The following is a 20,299-nucleotide window of genomic DNA, read 5'->3' as shown; positions in this document are numbered from 1 at the left end:
CATTCAAATAATACACAATCTTAAGCCCTCAAGTGGTAATGATATTGATCAGCTTTCTAATTTATGCATTCACAAAGTTGGCATTCTTTTTCTTTTTGTCATCTTTGCTTTAGCTGCAGGAGCCGTGTTACCTTGAGCCTCCTAGAAATAAATGATTGTTGTCAATCATGTGATGGAGGATGCACATATCCAGAGTGAGAACATCTGCTTGACTTATCAAGTTAATAACCCCCGTCATGCTACCACCGAGTGTGATCTCCATGGTTTGGATTAGTTAACCCATATAACCAGAAGATACCCTGGACATGTTAATTTGGTTATAGGTCAGTTTCCCTTTTGACTGCTCCTGAAGTGAGCCATTGTTTGTCTGCTAGAATCAGAAGCATTGTGTAGATTGGCGGACGTTAACACTGTTGACCATGTTTTTTTTTTAACAGTGTTTTTATTGATTTTCAATAAGAACATACAAAACATCGACACATACCACACTAGTTGCACAATGAGATACAAGCAGACCTCACTGCATACATACACATACAAAACATATATTTATATAAAATAATAATAACAATAATAATAAATAAATCCAAAGTAAATAAATAAAATAAAATTGTCACACTCAGTAGCCTTACAGATAAGTATAACCTATTGTTGCTTAAGAAAGTCCATTAAGGGTGCCCACACCTCTTCAAATTCTTGCACTTTACCCCTAATTACATAGGTTAACTTTTCTAATGTAACACACCTTGCCATCTCTCTAATCCAAGATTGTGTAGAGGATACTTCAATCTCTCTCCAAGATAGAGCAATCATCCTCCTGGCCTGCAGGAGGCCAAAGTTGATCAGAGTCTTATACTTAGGTAGCCTGGGTGCCAGCCGAACTTAGCCCTGCCCATAAAAGTTTTGGTCGGGAAGTTCGGTCTGGCTCTGCTCAGTTGGGAAATCATTATGCCCGACCAAGAATCGGTCGACCCAATCAGATTGCTAGGACGGGCTTTATACGATGATGGACAGATGATCAACAGTGACATTATCGAGTACGTCACTAAAGAGCGCTTGGTTTGACTTCGTTTGAAACAAACATGGCTGCCGCTGGAGAGCTAGGGTGTGTGGATTCTGCCATCGAGTCTGTTCTACAGGATCTCCACATTGCATTCATTTTGAAAGACGAACAGAGGAACGCGATAAAGGCTTTTATCGATAGAAAAGATGTTTTTGCCGTCCTTCCTACAACAAGTGTGTGTTGCTTAATCTACGTCACATACTACATTGCTCTGATTGGTTGTAGGTCTATCCAATTGAGCGAAGAGGCATTTTTTCTCCTGGTTCGGTTGAAACACGCCCCATACTCAAACCTCTATCGAGCGGTATCAGACTCACATTCTGACTAGAATCGTGAGTATGACGTAGTCAGGCTAATACTTAGGGTTCACAGAAAAGCAATCTGGATATATTCCTAGAATACAAAGTTTTGCTACGCAGGGTACCTGGATACCTGTGACTTTACTTAGAGTGTGGACAACAATTTTCCAAAAAGATACCAGCTAAGGACATTCCCATACACAATGAATCAAAGTACCTTTCTCCGTCAAACATTTCACACATGTATCTGGAATGTCAGGGGACCATTTATTGAGTTTCTCAGGGGTTATGTATGTCCTCATTAACCACTTGTGTTGTAGCAGCTTCATTCGAGTATTAATGGTTTGTGATTGAGCTTTTAAACAAGCTGTCGCCCACTCAGCTTCTTCAATATCTTCCTTAATATCTAAACTCCATGCCTTCCTTCTGTCATGAATAGATTCCTCATCATGCAAAACAAGTGCTGTATATATTGTAGAAATTTGTCGTTTCCCATTCATGTGTCTTTACACAATGCCCTCAAGGCAGGACAGCGGCGGCTCATGTGTAGTCTGGTGATGCTTTGATAAGATGAAGTGTCTCAGTTGTAAGTATTTAAAAAAGTGTTTTCTTGGAATTGAATATTTCAAACAAAGGTCGTTAAATGATAGTAAAGTGCCCTGAACATATAAGTCTCCAATTTTTTGCACCCCTCTGTCGGCCCAAACCTTAAAACCACCATCTGCCCTGCCAGGAGTGAACTGCGCATTATCCCAAATAGGTGAAAATTGAGAGATGGGGGGTGTATCACCAATATGTCTATGAGCTTTAAACCATATATCAATAGAGTTTTTAAGGAAGGGGTTTGTTGTTTTTTTCTTTAAAGTTTTAAAATCTGCTGAATATAAGTATAGGCTTAATGGCAGCTTAGATATTGATGCTTGTTCAATAAAAACCCATGCTGGAGGAGAGTGTGTGACTAAATAAAACATAGCACTGCGCAGCTTGGCGGCCCAGTAATACCACTGTAAACTGGGCATCTGTAATCCACCCCTATCATATGGCAAATACAATAATCTGAGTCTTAATCTAGGTTTTTTGTTATTCCAGATAAACCTACAAAATACACTATTAATTTCTTTAAAAAAGGATTTTGGCAGTGGTATTGGGAGTGACTGAAACAAATATAAGAATTTCGGCAAGATAGTCATCTTAATTATGTTGATCCGGCCAATCATTGATATTGGCATTGTTGTCCATTTTTCAAATGAGTCTTGTACCTCTCTCATCAACGGGTCATAGTTTGCTTTAACAACTGTATTAATTTGGGGGGTAATCTTAATTCCAAGATAGCTAAAGCCCTCCCTCGCATTAAAAAAGGGTGTGCTTATAACTGGATTAGTTCTTTCGTCTCTGTTCAAGAAAAGTATAGAAGATTTTTCATTATTAATACTGTATCCAGAAAACTGACCAAATTTATTAATTAAATGTAATAATGTCTGGACACTGTTTGATAAGTCTGACAAAAAAAGAATCACATCGTCTGCATACAAAGATAACCTATGTTCATGATCACCGATTGTTATACCTGACAGATTGACTTCAGCTCTAATGGACATGGCTAAAGGCTCAATGGCCAAAATGAACAATAGTGGGGAGAGAGGACAGCCCTGACGGGTTGACCTCTCTAATGTTAACGGGCTTGATAAATTGTTATTCGTCATTACACGTGCTGTAGGGTTGGTGTACAATAATTCAATCCATTTCAGAAATTTCCCCCCAAGTCCGTATCTTGGTAACAAATTGAACAAATAAGGCCACTCGATTCTATCAAACGCTTGTCTAGCATCTAGGGATAACAGCGCCGTATCCCTGGTATTATTCTTGGAGTGAATTATGTTGAGGACCCTTCTAATGTTATGAAATCCCTGACGACTCTGTACGAACCCATTCTGATCACTATGTACCAAAGAAGGGATATATGGATCTAGCCTTTTAGCAAGAACTTTACACAATATTTTGGTGTCTACTCCCATAAGACTAATAGGCCTGTATGAGGAGCAGTTAGTCGGTATTTTCCCAGGTTTCAAAATAAGGATTATTGTAGCGAGTCTTAAAGTCGGTGGTAATATACCATTACTAAATGATTCGTTAAACATATTTAAAAGTGGGGTCAACAACTGCTTCTGGAAAGTTTTATAAAACTCTATTGGAAGGCCATCAGGCCCTGGAGCTTTGCCTGAGTTGATACTTTTAATGGTCTGCAATAGCTCTTCCATTGTTATATCCTTATCCAGGTCCTCTTTAACCTCCTCTGTGAGTGTTTCAAACTGGAGCTGATTAAGAAAGGTTTCTCTATAAGCGGGTGTGGAGGGGCATTCTGACCTGTACAGTGATTGATAGAATTCCTTAAATGTATTATTAATATCTTGAGGATCGTTTGATATCTCCGCTGATTGAGTAGTTATGCCATTAATGGCTCTTTCAGATTGTATTTTTTAAATTCTCCAAGCTAACAATTTACCAGCCTTTTCTCCCTGATCATAAAAGGCCTGGTTCAACCAGAGTAAACTTTTTGCTGCTTTATCAGATGTTAATTTATTGTATTCCGTTCTTAAAATTAGTAACCGTTTTTGTTTTTCAGGGTCATCTTTATTATTTATATCTATTTCCAGAGATTTTATTTGCTTCTCTAATTTATTAGTTTCTGCTTTTTGTTTCTTGTTTTTAGTGCTTGTGAAACTAATAATTTGCCCTCTAATATACGCCTTGAAGGCTTCCCATCTAATGCATGCGTTAGTTTGGTTAGTGTTGATCTGAAAATAGACGTCAATCTTGTCTTCTACATATTTAACAAATTCCGGATTTTTAAGCCACCTCCCTTGCAGACGCCAATTAGGAGGAGACGGTTGAAGCTTCTCCATTCGTACAGACATAGAAATGGGGGAGTGATCACTAATGACGATACAGTCATACCAACAATTCTTCATTTTGGATACCAGTTCTTGTGATACTAAAAAATAATCAATGCGAGACCTGGACTTATGTATTCCTGCGTAGCATGAATATTCCAGTTTATCTGGGTTAAGTTTTCTCCAGATTTCAGATAAGTTTAAATCTGTGACATATTGTAAAATTGTTTTTCTAGATTGTTTCTTATGGGGATCACATTTTGTAGAGCGTTCTACCGACGGGTTCAAAGTCCAATTGAAATCCCCACCGATAATATTTAGGCCATTCAATGCAGACAAGGTTAAGAAGAAATCTTCAAAAAATTTTGGGTTGTCCTCATTAGGACCATATATGCTGACCAAATTCAATACGAGAGACAGGATCCCACCCTGAGCGATTACAAACCTTCCTCGGGGGTCCCGTATAGTATTAGTAAGTTGAAAAGGAATTGTTTTGTGGATAAGAATTAGTACCCCCCCGAGCATAATTGTTATATGTGGCATGTATAACTTGACCAGGCCACCTACGTTGTACTTGTTTAATTTCAGTGACTGTAAGATGAATTTCCTGAAGAAAAATTATTTTAGAATGCAGGTTTTTAAGTCTGTTCATTTCAGTTTAGTGTAGTTATTGAGTCCCCTAACATTCCAGCTTGTAAATCCTAAATCAGACAGTTTTGGACCTTCCGTATTGTTTCAAGTGCAGTGAGATAGATGACCATGTTGGGTGTGACAGAAAAAAAAAAAAAAAGAAAAAAAAAAAGTAAGATCTGAACAAGACATAAAAAACACTTAACCTTTGAAATCCCGCCCCCCCCTTCCCTTATTTAAACAAAACTATGTGAGGGCAAATACCAATCCACACTAATGAGGAGTGGTTTAACTGTAGGCACTTCTCTCAGACAGCCCACGTGGTCCCCCCCAGCCCTGCACCCCAACTTGAACATATAAACACTTATTGTCCTAGAATGATAGATATGAAGCATATTAACGCTTCTTGATTTAACTGCCTCAGTAGCCTGTTTCAAATAAGCAAGTGTAACGGCCTATAATGGGTGCACAAAATAAAGATTGTTGTCCTATGGACATACTCTCCCACCTCAGCTGTAGATCTCTGCAGTTCATCCACAGTGATCATGGGCCTCTGGGCTGCATCTCTGATCAGTCTTCTCCTTGTTCCAGATGAAAGTTTAGAGGGACGGCCAGTTCTTGGTAGATTTGCAGTGGTCTGATACTCCTTCCATTTCAATATGATTGCTTGCACAGTGCTCCTTGGGATGTTTAAAGCTTGGGAAATTTTTTTGTATCCAAATTCGGCTTTAAACTTCTCCACCACAGTATCTGGGACCTGCCTGGTGTGTTCCTTGGTCTTCATGATGCTCTCTGCGCTTTGAACAGAACCCTGAGACTATCACAGAGCAGCTGCATTTATACGGAGACTTGATTACACACAGGTGGATTCTGTTTATCATCATCAGTCATTTGGGACAACATTGGATCAGTCAGAGATCCTCACTGAACTTCTGGAGTGAGTTTGCTGCACTGAAAGCAAGGGGGCCGAATAATATTGCATGCCCCACTTGAACATGTTATTGGGATTAAAGGAACTGCATTAGGCTGGTTTAAGTCATATTTATCTGATAGATTTCAGTTTGTTCTTGTAAATGAAGAATCTTCCTCACACACCAGAGTAAGTCATGGAGTTCCTCAGGGTTCTGTGCTTGGACTGATTCTTTTCAATTTATACATGCTTCCATTAGGTAACATTATTAGACAGCATGGCATAAATTTCCATTGCTATGCTGATGATACTCAGCTGTACTTATCTATAAAACCAGATGAACCCAATAGGTTGGTCAGACTACAAGCATGTCTTAAAGACATAAAGACCTGGATGACTCAGAACTGTCTGCTGCTAAATTCAGACAAAACTGAAGTCGTTATCTTTGGACCCGAGCGCTTCAGGGAGAAATTGTCTAGCTATATAGTTAATCTAGATGGTATTTCCTTGGCTTCTAGTTCTACAGTGAGGAACCTTGGAGTTATTTTTGACCAGAACTTATCATTTGACTCACATATAAAACAGGTTTCTAGGACTGCCTTCTTTCATCTTCGTAATATTGTTAAAATCAGGAACATCTTGTCTCAGAGTGATGCAGAAAAGCTGCTCCATGCATTTGTTACTTCAGGATTGGACTGCTGTAATTCTTTATTATTGGGCTGTCCCACATATTCTCTGAAAAGCCGTCAGTTGATCCAAAATGCTGCAGCCAGAGTTCTGATGAGAACTAACAGGAGAGATCATATTTCTCCAGTTTTAGCTTCTCTTCATTGGCTCCCTGTTAAATTCAGAATAGAATTCAAGATTTTTCTCCTAACATATAAAGCTCTTAATGACCGAGCTCCATCATATCTTAAAGATCTCATTGTAAGATATTTTCCTAACAGAGCACTTCGTTCCCAAACTGCAGGTTTACTTGAGGTTCCCAGAGTTTCTAAAAGTAGAATGGGAGGCAGAGCCTTCAGTTATCAGGCCCCTCTCTGTGGAACCAGCTGCCAGTTTGGGAGGCAGAGCCTTCGGTTATCAGGCCCCTCTCTTGTGGAATAAGCTGCCAGTAAATGTCCGGGAAGCAGACACCCTTTCCACTTTTAAGACCAGGCTTAAAACTTTCCTTTTTGATAAAGCTTATAGTTAGGGATGGCTCAGGTGATCCTGAAACATCCCATAGTTAAGCTGCTATAGGCCTAGACTGCTGGGGGGCCTCATCTGTCACACCTTTCCTCACTTTACTCTCTTTATGTATATGTGACATTATTGTGGTCATTAACTTGTGTTTCCCTGTTCCAACAGATATCCTTTGAATGGTGTTACAGTGCCACTCCCCTCCTGAGTCTGGTGCTGCCAGAGGTTTCTTCCTGTTAAAAGGGAGTCGTTTCTCTCCACAGTCGCCTCAGGCACGCTCAGGACGGGAGATTGGACCGAAAAAGAAAAAGTTTCAGTGCAATCTGTTGGTTTCCTTAGCTAGGAAATTGTTTTTGAATTAGCTCTATATGAATGAATTGGATTATTTTATGAATAATTATGATTACAATCAATTGAATTCCAATTGGCTTGAATTGGACTTTATTATCTAAGTGCCTTGAGATGACATGTGTTGTATTTGGCGCTATATAAATAAAAATGTGTTGAATTGAATTGAACTTTTCAGTTTTTTATTTGTTAAAAAAGTTTTGACACATCCAATAAATTTAATTCCACTTCACAATTGTGTCCCACTTGTTGTTGATTCTTCACAAAAAAAAAAAAAAATTATATCTTTATGTTGAAGCCTAAAATGTGGCAAAAGGTTGAAAAGTTCAAGGGGGCCGAATACTTTCGCAAGGCATTGTAGTTGCATCTGTTGGTGTCATAGTAATGTAACATAAAATTTTACTTTCTGTTAGTAGAATGAAAAGATTACAGCTTATTATCAATCATAAACCCTGAAGTTAAATAATAGGAGCATTCCTTTTACCTTCATAGCAATCCTATGTCTGCAGCGGCTGATTGGAATGACCTCCACAAAATGTGCTCTTTTTGGTGTCATGGTAACAGCATGTTTGACTTCTTGGGTGACAGGGGTTGTGTTCGGGAGCGTCCCTGTTGTCTTTGCCTGGATCAGGTATGTAGCTTGCTTTGTAACTTTAGCTTGCACGCCATGGTCTACTATGTAAATCTGAATTACATGTTCTTCAGGTATGACCCTGCAGAGATGCTGTGTGCTGTGTTCTGGGAGAGCAGCTACTCAGACATGTTGGTCTACATTCTCTGTGCTTTCTCCATCTGCATCTTCCTTCCCTTCCTCTTCATCTTTATCTGCTCTGTGCTGAATGCCAACAGCTGCTGCTCCAGCAACAGGTACACCAGCTGACAGAACATTATCTCACATGATGCAACATGCAAGAATTGTTAGATACTGTAATGTGATAGTCTTTATAAATTTGATGAAAAATGAAAAGGAATTGTAAAAGGAAGATTTAGACCTTAGGAGTGTTAGATTCGGTTCTTTTAGTAGGAGGCTTAAGAACGGACCGCAGTAATTCAAGTGAAAATGAAGTGTTTATTGGTAGTCACACATCAAAGCATATCAGCGCTGGGCTCAGTGGAACAGAGCTCCCGTAGGAAGTCTGTCAGACTGGCCATGATTTCCGGTTATCATGTTTATTTATAGTGTCATAGGTTGGACTCACATTCGACCGAGTATGATTGGACATGAGTAGGTTCAACATGCTTCGTCATATTCTCTGGATCAGCCCAAAACAATGTGTGTGTGTGAATCTGCCCTTGGTTTCCCAGGCTTTCTTGATTGTTTTGTCTTTCTACTCCTGGATCACTTTAGGTCATAATGGAAAAGTACTGAGACTTATTTCATTTATAATGTCTAAGAACAAAGCCAATTTTAACAATCCCCCTTTTGAAGTGATTTTATCATTTCAACTAATTCAGTCAAATAACTGCGGTAGGACTGTCATTTTCTGTATTGTGTCACATCTGTATTAGCAGTAGCAAGACTTTAGCAGCCACCCCCCAAACTGCAAGAGCCACTTACCTTTTGAGATGTAGCACAACCAGCTAGGAGATTTCTGTCATCCCCCTTTTGATGTGACTTCATGTGTTATTATGTAAGCTCATGTGTAAGCTGGTCTTCTTTGCAATTAAAAGCAGCAAGCAAATCTTCATTGCACAGGCCTGGAAATAGTAAACATAATTCTAATGCTTAAGCTACACCTTCAAATCCGGACTATTCCATCATTTCACTCGGAACAGAAACTCTTTCCGAGATGGTTAAGACCTTCATAAGTCACTGATTATAACTCTGCAAATGAGCACATTTAGAAAATAATTGTGATGCGTTAGCAAAACTTTCTATATCAGGAGTGTTAATCAAGATTCTAGAAATAGAGACTCTTTTCTAGTAAGTTTAAAACCTTCCCCACTCAACTGATAATAACTCCGCAAATGAGCACATTTCTTAGAAAATAATAATTTGCTATATGTATTGTGTGTATGTGGCCCCGAACCCATCCTCCGTGTGGAATCTTTGTTCATAATGGCCTAAAACCTTATGTGGTTAGCAAGGCCTTGCTTCCCCATAGGTACCATAACAACACAATACTGATTAATCCAAAAAATTCACATCATTTCCATACTACTGACACTCAAACATTGCATACGGCCATTAACATTACCAGCAGGTTCGTCCACCGTTTGCAGCGAATAGGAGCGAAAACCCGATGTATCCGGGAAAAATTCACCTATGGCCCCTAGTTGCACTTGGCGACCGACCAACTTATTACCGTTCTAAGTCTAAGGTCCCGCTCCAAACAGCCGAGTCACCCCACTGGCAATTGACATTCTAAAAATGATTCATTATCAGCCTTTAAGAGGAATCAGCTAAACACTTTACAAATGAAATACAACACATTTAATTTTAACCAAGGCTCGACTATATGAGTATATTAGCCTCTTGAACAATTATGATTAACTTTTCTTTTAGATTATATATCTTTCTTAGATGACCACATGACGAGTCGCGTGGTCTCTTGTGGTCCAATCCTGTCGGTGCTCTGTTTTCCTCTTGGCTGAACGTCTGTTCAGTACTCTGATCCGGAACTAATCTTGGAAGGAGAGGTCACCAGTACATCGCTTCCTTGAGGGATATTCAGCATCCCCTCCCTAACTAATTTTCTTTTGGGACAATTTCGTTGTGTAGTTCTCCACCATCATCTTGGCATGATGGGAAAGGCCTCCCAGAACTCAAGCTTATGAGTCGTCCGGCCGTACGTCCTGTAGTGGTTCTGAATCTGTGGAATAATATTAGCAAATCTCGCAGCGCAGTAGTGCAAAATGTCATTTGCACTGTATTTCTATACTAGGGTATCTCTCTTTGATAGGTTCAATTTCAATGCCCAATTCATTCTTTATTTGGATAACCTGCTTGAGCCCTATCCGGAACTGACTGAGAAATACAAATACCATGTGCTACTCGAACACCTCAAGCTCCCAGAGGCACAGATGATTGGCCAGTCCTGCAGACATGATCCATTCCCGTACACAGCCGCCATGCATGCACTACAACTTCAGTATGGTCAGCCACACCAGCTAGCGCAGAGCGAAATAGCAGCTATCCTCACTGCGTCTGATGTGAAGTCCGGGGATGCACGCACCTTCCAAAGCTTCGCTCTCAGAGTCCATCTCTTAGTGAGTATGCTGCTTTCCTTGGAAGGACCACGGGGGATGGAACTCAACTGCTGCTCCCACGTCGACCGCCTACTCAGTAAACTGCCTAAATATCACAGGGATGGGTTCATTGAGTATCTCCAGCTGCAGGGAAAGCTCAACACTACAAGCCTCAACCCCTACAACCTACAAGATTTGAACGGTTGGCTTCAAGGTAAAGCTCAGCAACAACGCCTGTCAAACAGACTAGTACAACGCTATCAAAATGAGAGACCTGCTAGTAATGAGAAAGAGAGAATTCCATTTAAGGGCAAAGGTCAGAGCATAGCAGTGTACCATGGCGCAGAGCCCATCCAACCGAGCACGACAAGCAAGCACATGTCAGCTAGTGGCAAGAAGCCATTTAAAGTGTACTGCCTGTTCTGCGACAGCCAAGAACATTACATCAGCCGCTGCCCTAGCATTAAAGTGCAATCAACAGCAGAGCTGGACAGGTGGATAAAGGATGGAAAACGCTGCTGGAAGTGTGCACGTGCTCACGCACCTGAGTCTTGCAACCTCAAGAAACCTTGCAGTGACTGTGGCAACATCCATCTCCAAGTTCTCCACAGCGTTGCTCAGTGTCGTTCCACTGACCTACAGTCTAGAACCTCGGAGAGCCGAGTATATTTGACACCCAGCATAACCTCCAGCAAAGTGCTCCTGAAGGTGGTTCCTGTCCTGCTGCACAACAGTTCTACTTCAGTAGAAACCTTCGCCGTATTAGATGATGGAGCACAACGAACTATTATCTTACCAACAGCTGTCCAGCAGCTCCAGCTGAATGGTGAGTCCGAGACCCTCGCCCTACGCACCGTACGGACGGATGTCACACACCTCCAAGGGTCAAAGGTTAACTTCGAGATCTCCTCCAAAAGCAACCCATGGAAGCGGTTCAAAGTGCACGGAGCATTTACAGCAGCAGGTCTAGATCTAGTGGAGCAAACCTACCCTGTACAAATGCTTCAAAAGAGACATTCCCACTTGCGAGGAATACCACTGGAGTCATTCAACAAAGCACAGCCACTAGTGTTGCTCGGCTCAGATCATGTGCACCTCATTACAGCCACCAAACCAACTCGCAGAGGATCCAACGGTGGACCCATAGCCATCCACACAGCCCTAGGATGGGCCCTGCAAGGGACAGAGAGGTGTGTGCCAGAGCAAACATCAGTGCAACAGTGTCTTTTCACCTCATTCGCCAGCCCTGATGATCTCCTGTTTCGGAATGTCGAGAGGTTATGGCAACTCGATGTCTTACCTTTCCGGAATGAGAAAATAGTCGTCCGCTCTCGTGAGGACCAGGATGCCATGAACCTCCTGGAAACAAAAACACAGCGACTTGAAGTTGAAGGTGTTCACCGCTACGCAACCCCCCTCCTGCGGAAACTAGGAGCACCCAAGCTCAACGGTTCCACACATTCAGTCATGGCTCAGCTGAGGGCCACAGAGAAACGACTCAAGAGGGAACCAGAGAAAGCGGCAATCTACTCAGCTGAAATCAACAAGCTTATCAACGCTGGGTACGTCAAGAAGCTTCAACCGAAGGAGGTGGAACATTCTGCAGAAGCATGGTATCTCCCCCATCATCTTGTGTGCCACAACAATAAACCACGCTTGGTCTTCAATTGTTCATTCATGCGCCACAACGTCTCCCTGAATGAGCAACTCTTACCTGGGCCTACACTGGGTCCATCGCTGGTAGGTGTTCTCATCCGATTCAGGCAGCACCAGATTGCAGTGAGCGGGGACATCCGTGCAATGTTTCATCAAATCCGCCTGCTGCCTGAAGACAGACCACTTCTTAGGTTCATCTGGAGGGAGATGTGCTGCGAAGACCCACCGGATGTGTACGAATGGCAGGTGCTGCCATTTGGCACAACCAGCAGTCCATGCTGTGCTATCTTCGCTCTGCAGCATCATGCTCGTAACCACCTAGACAGACATCCTGAAGTGCTACAGTCAGTGCAGCAGAGCTTCTACGTTGACAACTGCCTCGAAAGCTTTCCCACCATATCTACAGCCAAACAAAGAGTCGACCAGCTGCGTACCTTACTGGCAGAAGGAGGATTCGACCTCAGGCAGTGGGCCAGTAATCAACCAACGGTGGTCGCACATCTTCCCACCGACGCCAGATCTTCAGCTACAGAGCAGTGGCTGAGCCAGAGCCGTACAGACCCACTTAAACCCACCTTAGGCCTGAGATGGAACTGTGCTGCTGACACCCTTGGCTATCAGTATCGGATCATTGAACACTCTACGCTGACGATGAGGACAGCTTATCAAGTGTTAGCCAGTCAATATGACCCTCTAGGGTTCATGGTGCCATTCACAACCCGCGCCAAAGTGTTGATCCAGCAGCTTTGGTCCAAACAGAGAGGCTGGGACGATCCTGACTTACCTCCTGCCCTCCGGGAAGCCTGGGAAACCTGGGAGAGTGAGCTGAAAAATCTTAACAGTGTGTCCATTCCCCGCTGTTATTCGCCACTCCCTGCCAAAGGTACAGATGCAAAGTATGATCTCCATATCTTTTGTGACGCTTCGGAGCGAGCATACGGAGCAGTAGCTTATCTTACGGTCGATACAGGAGACACTATCCACACCTCCTTCGTGATGGCTAGGTCCAGGGTTGCTCCCAAACGGCAACAGTCCATACCCCGCCTAGAGCTCTGCGCGGCACTAGCCGGAGCTCAACTGTCCAAGCTCATAGAGACTGAGATGACGCTTCCCATTCAACAAACAGTGCTGTGGTCCGATTCCACCACAGTATTGGAGTGGCTTCAATCAGATTCCTGTCGTTATAAGGTGTTTGTCGGAACCCGTGTGTCGGAGATCCAAGAACTAACCGACCGACAGGCTTGGCGATACATTGACAGTCCAAACAATCCGGCAGACGATATAACAAGGGGAGAGGCGCTGCTTGTGCTAGCAGGACCTGGTCGCTGGAGTCAAGGGCCCCCACTCCTTAAACAGAGGGCAGAACACTGGCCGAAGAAACCTGAGAAAACTACAACAGTAGGCTCATCTGAATTGAAAGGTATCACTTTCTGCTGCTTCACAGCCGTGGAGCCCAACGAAAACATCCCTGATGCTACCCAGTACAGCTCATGGAAGGAACTGGTGGAGGCAACGCAACAAGCTCATGGGGCGGCAGCAACAGATCCAGTGCGCAACCAGCTCATTAGTCACCGAGATGCAGAGGTATTGCTGCTGAGGGAATGTCAAGCACATAGCTTCTCAGGGGAAGTCGCCGCCCTTAAGGCAGGGAAACCTGTGCCAAATCACAGTCACCTGCTCAGCCTTGCTCCAGAGTGGGACGCTGCAACATGTCTCATCCGCGTGGGGGGAAGGCTGCGTAGATTGCGGAACCCAAGCGTTGGGGAGATCCACCCAATTGTGCTTGACCCAAGGCACACAGCTGTGAAACTTCTCATCAAAGAAATGGATGAACGTCTACTACACCCAGGTACAGAACGGGTCTATGCTGAATTACGGAGACAGTATTGGATCTTGCGGGGCCGACAGGCCATTCGACACCACCAACTCAACTGCTCCACCTGTCAGCGATGGAGAGCTCAGCCAAAGGTGCCGCAGATGGCAGATCTTCCCCTGCAACGCCTCAGACTTCTCTGTCCACCCTTCTATTCAACTGGCGTTGACTGTTTCGGGCCTTACCTGGTTAAGATCGGTAGGAGGACGGAGAAGCGCTGGGGTGTGATCTTCAAGTGCCTCACGACTCGAGCGGTGCACATAGAGCTTCTGAACTCTATGGATGTTGATGCCTTCCTCCTTGCTCTTCGTCGTTTCATTGCCAGGCGAGGTCGACCAAAGGAAGTGCTATCAGACTGTGGTACCAACTTCCGTGGTGCTGAGAGAGAACTCAGGGAGGCTTTCGCAGCCATGGAACCTCAACTGAAAGATCAACTGGCAGAATACCAGATTGACTTCAAGTTCAACCCACCGAACGCTCCCCACTTCGGTGGAGCATGGGAGAGAGAGGTACGTTCTATCAAATCTGGCCTTCAAGTCGCAGTGGGCAGCCAATCCGTTTCAGAAGATGTTCTGTACACAGTTTTGGTGGAAGTAGAGGGGATCTTAAATTCGAAACCACTGGGATATGTGTCAGCTGATGTAGCCGACCTGGACCCCATCACTCCAAACATCCTTCTGATGGGGCGGCGGGATGCGGCTCTGCCTCAAGTGGTGTACACTCCCACAGGTATGGGGCGGCGTAGATGGCGACATTGTCAGACCCTAGTGGATCAGTTTTGGCTTCAGTTCACAAGGAACTACCTGCCGAATCTTCAGACACGGCAAAAGTGGCAAAGGTCATCAAAGAACATCACTGTGGACTCTGTCGTACTAATCATAGACCCATCACTTCCGAGAGCTCAATGGCCCATCGGGAGAGTCGTCAAGGCCGTCCCTAGCCCGGATGGATGTATCAGAACGGCAGAGGTCAAAGTTAAAGACAAGATCTACACGAGACCAGTTGCTCGACTTATCAAACTTCCTGTACTTCAGGATGACACCAAAGACACTTGAAGAATTCCTGGTCTTACACATTTACAAGTAAATGTGGGGGCGGCTGTTCTGAATTCCTCAAGTCAGAAATGTTTATATATATAGTCATGCTTTTATTTGAAGGGGGCCTTTTATTTTGAAGACTGTTTTGTGCAGTTCCTCTTCCTTTCCTCACGTTCACCACCGACCTGTTTACACCGGTGCGGCAGTCACTGACGATGTAAGTTATATTACATGTTACTTACCTTTCTGACAGTGTTTCTTGCTCCTGGTGTGTATTTGCACTCGCTAAAATGTCCGTTTCTGCTCGTTAGCATGATCGCAATTTAGCATCGTTAAGCTAACCGAGTTTGTGTTACTGTTAGCCTGCAGATTACTTTTGGTTTACATGTGTATGCTACAGGATTAATGGTTAAAGCAGCACTAATGAATATCAGATGTTGATATTAATATAAATGTATTTTTAGTTACTGTTTGGTGTTTATTTGCTGTATTTAACTGTTAGCAATACACAAGGATAAAACAGTTCTTTATTTCTCATTGTATATTTTCAGAAACTGCTCTGTAAACAGAACGCATCGCTGTATCGATACAGTTCGACAGTAAACGTTGTGAACGTAACAGATGTCTAGCGTGCTTCCTGACCGAAGCCCTGCGGTGGTCAATAAGGCAACAAAATAATCAGCAACAGAGGTCACAATCCTCAACAGTTTAGTTTGAATCTAAATATTGGTGATAACTATTGACTATTGAATTGGTGAAAAGAGGCAGAGGAAATTCCGAGCAGCTAAAATTTTAAAGTCAAGTTAATATCTCCTAATAAGACTAAAGGCTACGCCTCAATAAATTTAATATGATATCAAATTGTTTGACATCTGACTGTCTGGCCGTGATATTAAATCCTAAATCCTGGTTGTTTAATCTGTGTCATATGGTCTGACTGCCTGCTCTCAGTCCTGTTTCAGGTGGAAACATAAAATTTCACTTTGTAGAACATTTTTTCAGATTATATTTTAACTAAAGGAGCAAATCTCCTAAACACTCTGCTTGTGTTTATGACTTTCGCTTTATAAGAGAGCTGTTAAATCCTATTTCAGTAACACTTTGTATGAATGTCTCAAACACTGTTCTTCCTGGATTTATTGTTTCTTATCTCATCTTGATCTATGATTTTTTCATTGTAAAGCTGTTTTCAGTTTATCTACATACTTTGGTGTCTTTCCCAATCATATGCATTTTAAACTAGATGGATGAATCAATACTATTTGCTCTAGTACAAAATTAAACCTATGTTATAAGCAGTATATCATTATAAACTCAGGCCAATGATCACCCAGAGTCTGTTTGGATTGTTCTCACTCTCAGGGCTGAATGAGAGAAAGAAAAGACAATCTTAGGGTGTGCGCATTTATGATAAAGAGAACAAATATAAAATTAACTTGGGAATATTATGGCTCAAAAAATGTTTGAGGCTTTTCATTATTCATGTAATGCTGCTGCACAGCTGATCTTTAGTTAGTAACTTCAGGCCTCAGGTCAAGCCTCCAAATCTGTTAATTCTTTCTTATAGGTCTCTTATTAGTGCGTTGATGCTGAAAAAAAATTATTAAGTTTTGTCAATAAACTTTGGGATCAAATATATCATATATCAAGTTTTTCCTTCTGTACCCTGCATGTGTTTGATTCTTACTCTCTCGTTTGTTTTGAAAACATTTTGAACACACACACTCAGCCTCAGTGGAGAAAACTGGCACACTCTTTTTTCTGCTTTTCTCCAGTCCAATTTATCTGTCCCTCGTTTTTCTTCTCACCCCGGGACCATTTCTTCCATCTTTCTAACGTGTCAACCAGCACCGACCCCAGCGAGCCGGATTTGCGTTTTTTCCAGTCGTCAATCAATTTTTGTGACATATTCAAAAGTTATACACGTGTTATTCAAAGTATATGTAAGGCCTTAGTTGCCCAAATGCTGAAAGTAGTGAAGAAACTTCTACGCAGAACGCTGTGTTCTGTGCGCTCCACTTATCAAAGCATTTGTTTATTCCAAAACTTTGGGTCACACCATAAAAATACTGATTTCCCCAAACAAAGTGACCCGTATAAGCACGCGCAGCCACTCGTTTTTCCCACTTTTTATCTATACCAACCCCAATATTGAACAGAAACCACTCGAGATCTGCTGGCGCAGTCAAATATCTTCGAGCGGCGAATCCCCCCACAGTTGTATGAAAATTAAAAAATCTGTCCCTCAGTGTCCTTCAAGGCGCTATTAATGAAACAAGTTAACCCGACTATATTTCGGGATTATACTTCTTCGTACCCCGGAATTCTCAATCCTATATCCCAACTTCCGTCAGAGGAGAAATATTCCGCGTCGGAATGCCAAATAGTTGACCCCTCAATTTGGGATTTTATAAACTACATCGTCTCACTTCTCAACAGTGCACGGAAGAATTTTGAAGACGAGTTCCACAACTGGTATTCATTTATAAAATGAATTTGCCTTGTCTTATTTTCCGAATCCACTTGACAGGACACTTATGTACTTTCCCTGTGTGTATGTGTTTTTATACTCGACGTGTCACCATTCAATTCAAATACACAGACAGTACATTAACACTCGAATTATCATGACCAGAGGACAACTCAATTCAGACAACTTCATTTAGGTTATTCAATATGCAGAAATTTTACATTTAGACATTAATTGGTGTTCTGCTCACCTTTTTTCTGGCGCCTGATTGTCTGAAAAAAGCTGTCCCTCCTATCACCTCGAGGCGTCCTCCCTCGGACGGGGTCGGTCGCACGGAACGGTGGTCCTTTAGCCTTCGAACCTCGTGTCACGGCACCATTTTGTTAGATTCGGTTCTTTTAGTAGGAGGCTTAAGAACGGACCGCAGTAATTCAAGTGAAAATGAAGTGTTTATTGGTAGTCACACATCAAAGCATATCAGCGCTGGGCTCAGTGGAACAGAGCTCCCGTAGAAAGTCTGTCAGACTGGCCATGATTTCCGGTTATCATGTTTATTTATAGTCTCATAGGTTGGACTCACATTCGACCGAGTATGATTGGATATGAGTAGGTTCAACATGCTTCGTCATATTCTCTGGATCAGCCCAAAACAATGTGTGTGTGTGAATCTGCCCTTGCTTTCCCAGGCTTTCTTGATTGTTTTGTCTTTCTACTCCTGGATCACTTTAGGTCATATGGAAAAGTACTGAGACTTATTTCATTTATAATGTCTAAGAACAAAGCCAATTTTAACAGGAGGTTGAAAGATGCTTTAATGAAATGCATTTTTTTTTATTTAAAATGATAGCGGCTGCCATTACTATCAGTGCACTGTATATTCTAAGTCAGTGTTGCTAAGATGTTGCCCTGGAGCAGCATTTCCAATATCAAATCAAATCGAATCAAATCAAATCAAATCAAATTTATTTATATAGCACATTTCATATACAAACAATTCAAAGTGCTTTACATAAAATAAAAGCATTGCAGCAGGGAGTGTAAGAAGCATTAAAAATACATAAAAGAATATAAAGAGAAACAAAAAAAATCATTTAAATGAATTTAAAAACAAGCAACAGTCCAGATAAGTTAAAAGATATTTCATGCATAGACACATGAGAACAGAAATGTCTTTAACCTGGATTTAAAAATGTCTCCATTTGGTGAAAGTTTAATCTCCACTGGCAATATGACAAATTTACAAGAATTATTTATACATTTCCTATGCTGGGCTGTGTATGGATGTAGTCTCCATTCAAGGGAAAGTTTTCACAATTTTCTCATGATAAGAAGAGGAGAAAGGCCCCACTCATTTATGCAGTCCTTTTCAATAATATGACCAATTTAGCTTGTCAGCTTCATGTCTGCTTCTTTTCCTTTTCCATAAAAATGGTGATTGCAATCAGAACAGTCTGGATCCTGGTAAAATTAACAATGCTCTCCAAACAAGTCAGGGTGGGGTTAGAAAAAAAATATCCAAATCTTTGATGATCCCCCAGAGCACCATCAAATCCATCATTTTCAAATTGAAAGAACATGGTACCACAACAAACCTGCCAAGAGAGGGCCGCCCACCAAAAGTCAGACTGGGCAAGGGGGGCATTAATCAGAGAGCCAGCACAGAGACCAAAGGTAACCCTGAAGGAGTTTCTGTCCATAAGACCACAATAAGCCATACACTCCACAGAGCTGGGCTTTATGGAAGAGTGGCCAGAAAAAAAGCCATTACTTGTTTAAAATAAGAAGGCATGTTTTGAGTTTGCCAAAAGGCATGTGGGCGACTCCGGAAATGTAACCCAACACATCCCATCACCCCAAGAACACCACCATGTTTTCAGCAGCAGGGACTGGGAAACTGGTCCGAGTCAAAGGAAAGATGGACGGTGCTAAAAAAAACTGACATTAAAATGACTTTGAAAAGAGGTCAGATTGACCAGCACTTGGCAGAGCAAAGAGTTTCAAATTTAGTGGAAAGAAAACATACACATATACAACACAACAAGTTTAAAAGTATTGATGAGTAATGAATATATCAAATATAAAAAATGAAATTAGATTGGTCTTGATGATGTCCGAGGTATCCTTTGCAAGGAGACCTGGCAGACCAAGTAGGGCAGCTGTTCTCTTGTTTTGGTTAATGTCCTACATATAAAGACAAGAATGAGTGAATACAATACTTTTTACTATTTAGTAAAGTATTTAGTCAATTTCTATATTTACCTGCTTGTGAAGGTGTAGAACACTGTTAAGGGTCTGCTTTCTTCCTGAAGTTGCAGCTGCATTGTACAGATCCAGGAGTCTTGGCACCATAGCATCAAGTCCATTGAAGAATGTCCACTGCAGATCTGTAGTGACAATTCTGCTGAACTCTTCATTTATCTGAAACAGACACATGAATAATACATACAAGTAATGACTGGGTGGGAAAAAGCAGAAGAAGAATGCTTCAAGAGGCTGTATAAATACTTCTAAAATTAATAAAGCTGAAAAAAATTACAGTGGGAAGTCATGGTACAGTAACAGTGTGCTCAACAGAGAATGATGCCACCCTGGCCAGAAACAAAAAGTTCTTGTTTTGAGTTTAGTTAGCGGTCCCAAAGATGTATTTAAATCAAACCAGAGTTAGTGATAGCTAGACCTTTGAAAAGACTAACAAAGACCATTTAAATTGAATTAAATTTGAATTAATTAATCATTTTCAATTATGTTTTA

General features: G+C 41.9%; 1 protein-coding gene across 2 annotated transcripts in view; it reads left to right on the top strand.

Moving 5' to 3' along the window:
• Window positions 1-15,230: 15,230 nt before the first annotated feature.
• The window catches only part of adisspa (adipose secreted signaling protein a), a 47,097-nt gene continuing 42,028 nt past the window's right edge, over window positions 15,231-20,299 (top strand). For both annotated transcript variants that reach the window (XM_075464228.1, XM_075464227.1), the window contains exon 1: window positions 15,231-15,295. The gene's annotated coding sequence lies outside the window, so the exon portion shown is untranslated. The remainder of the gene's footprint in view (window positions 15,296-20,299) is intronic.

This window comes from Odontesthes bonariensis, chromosome 4 (genome assembly GCF_027942865.1).
Source record: "Odontesthes bonariensis isolate fOdoBon6 chromosome 4, fOdoBon6.hap1, whole genome shotgun sequence".
Taxonomy (NCBI): Eukaryota; Metazoa; Chordata; class Actinopteri; order Atheriniformes; family Atherinopsidae; genus Odontesthes; species Odontesthes bonariensis.
This window is presented reverse-complemented; position numbering and strand designations above follow the sequence as displayed.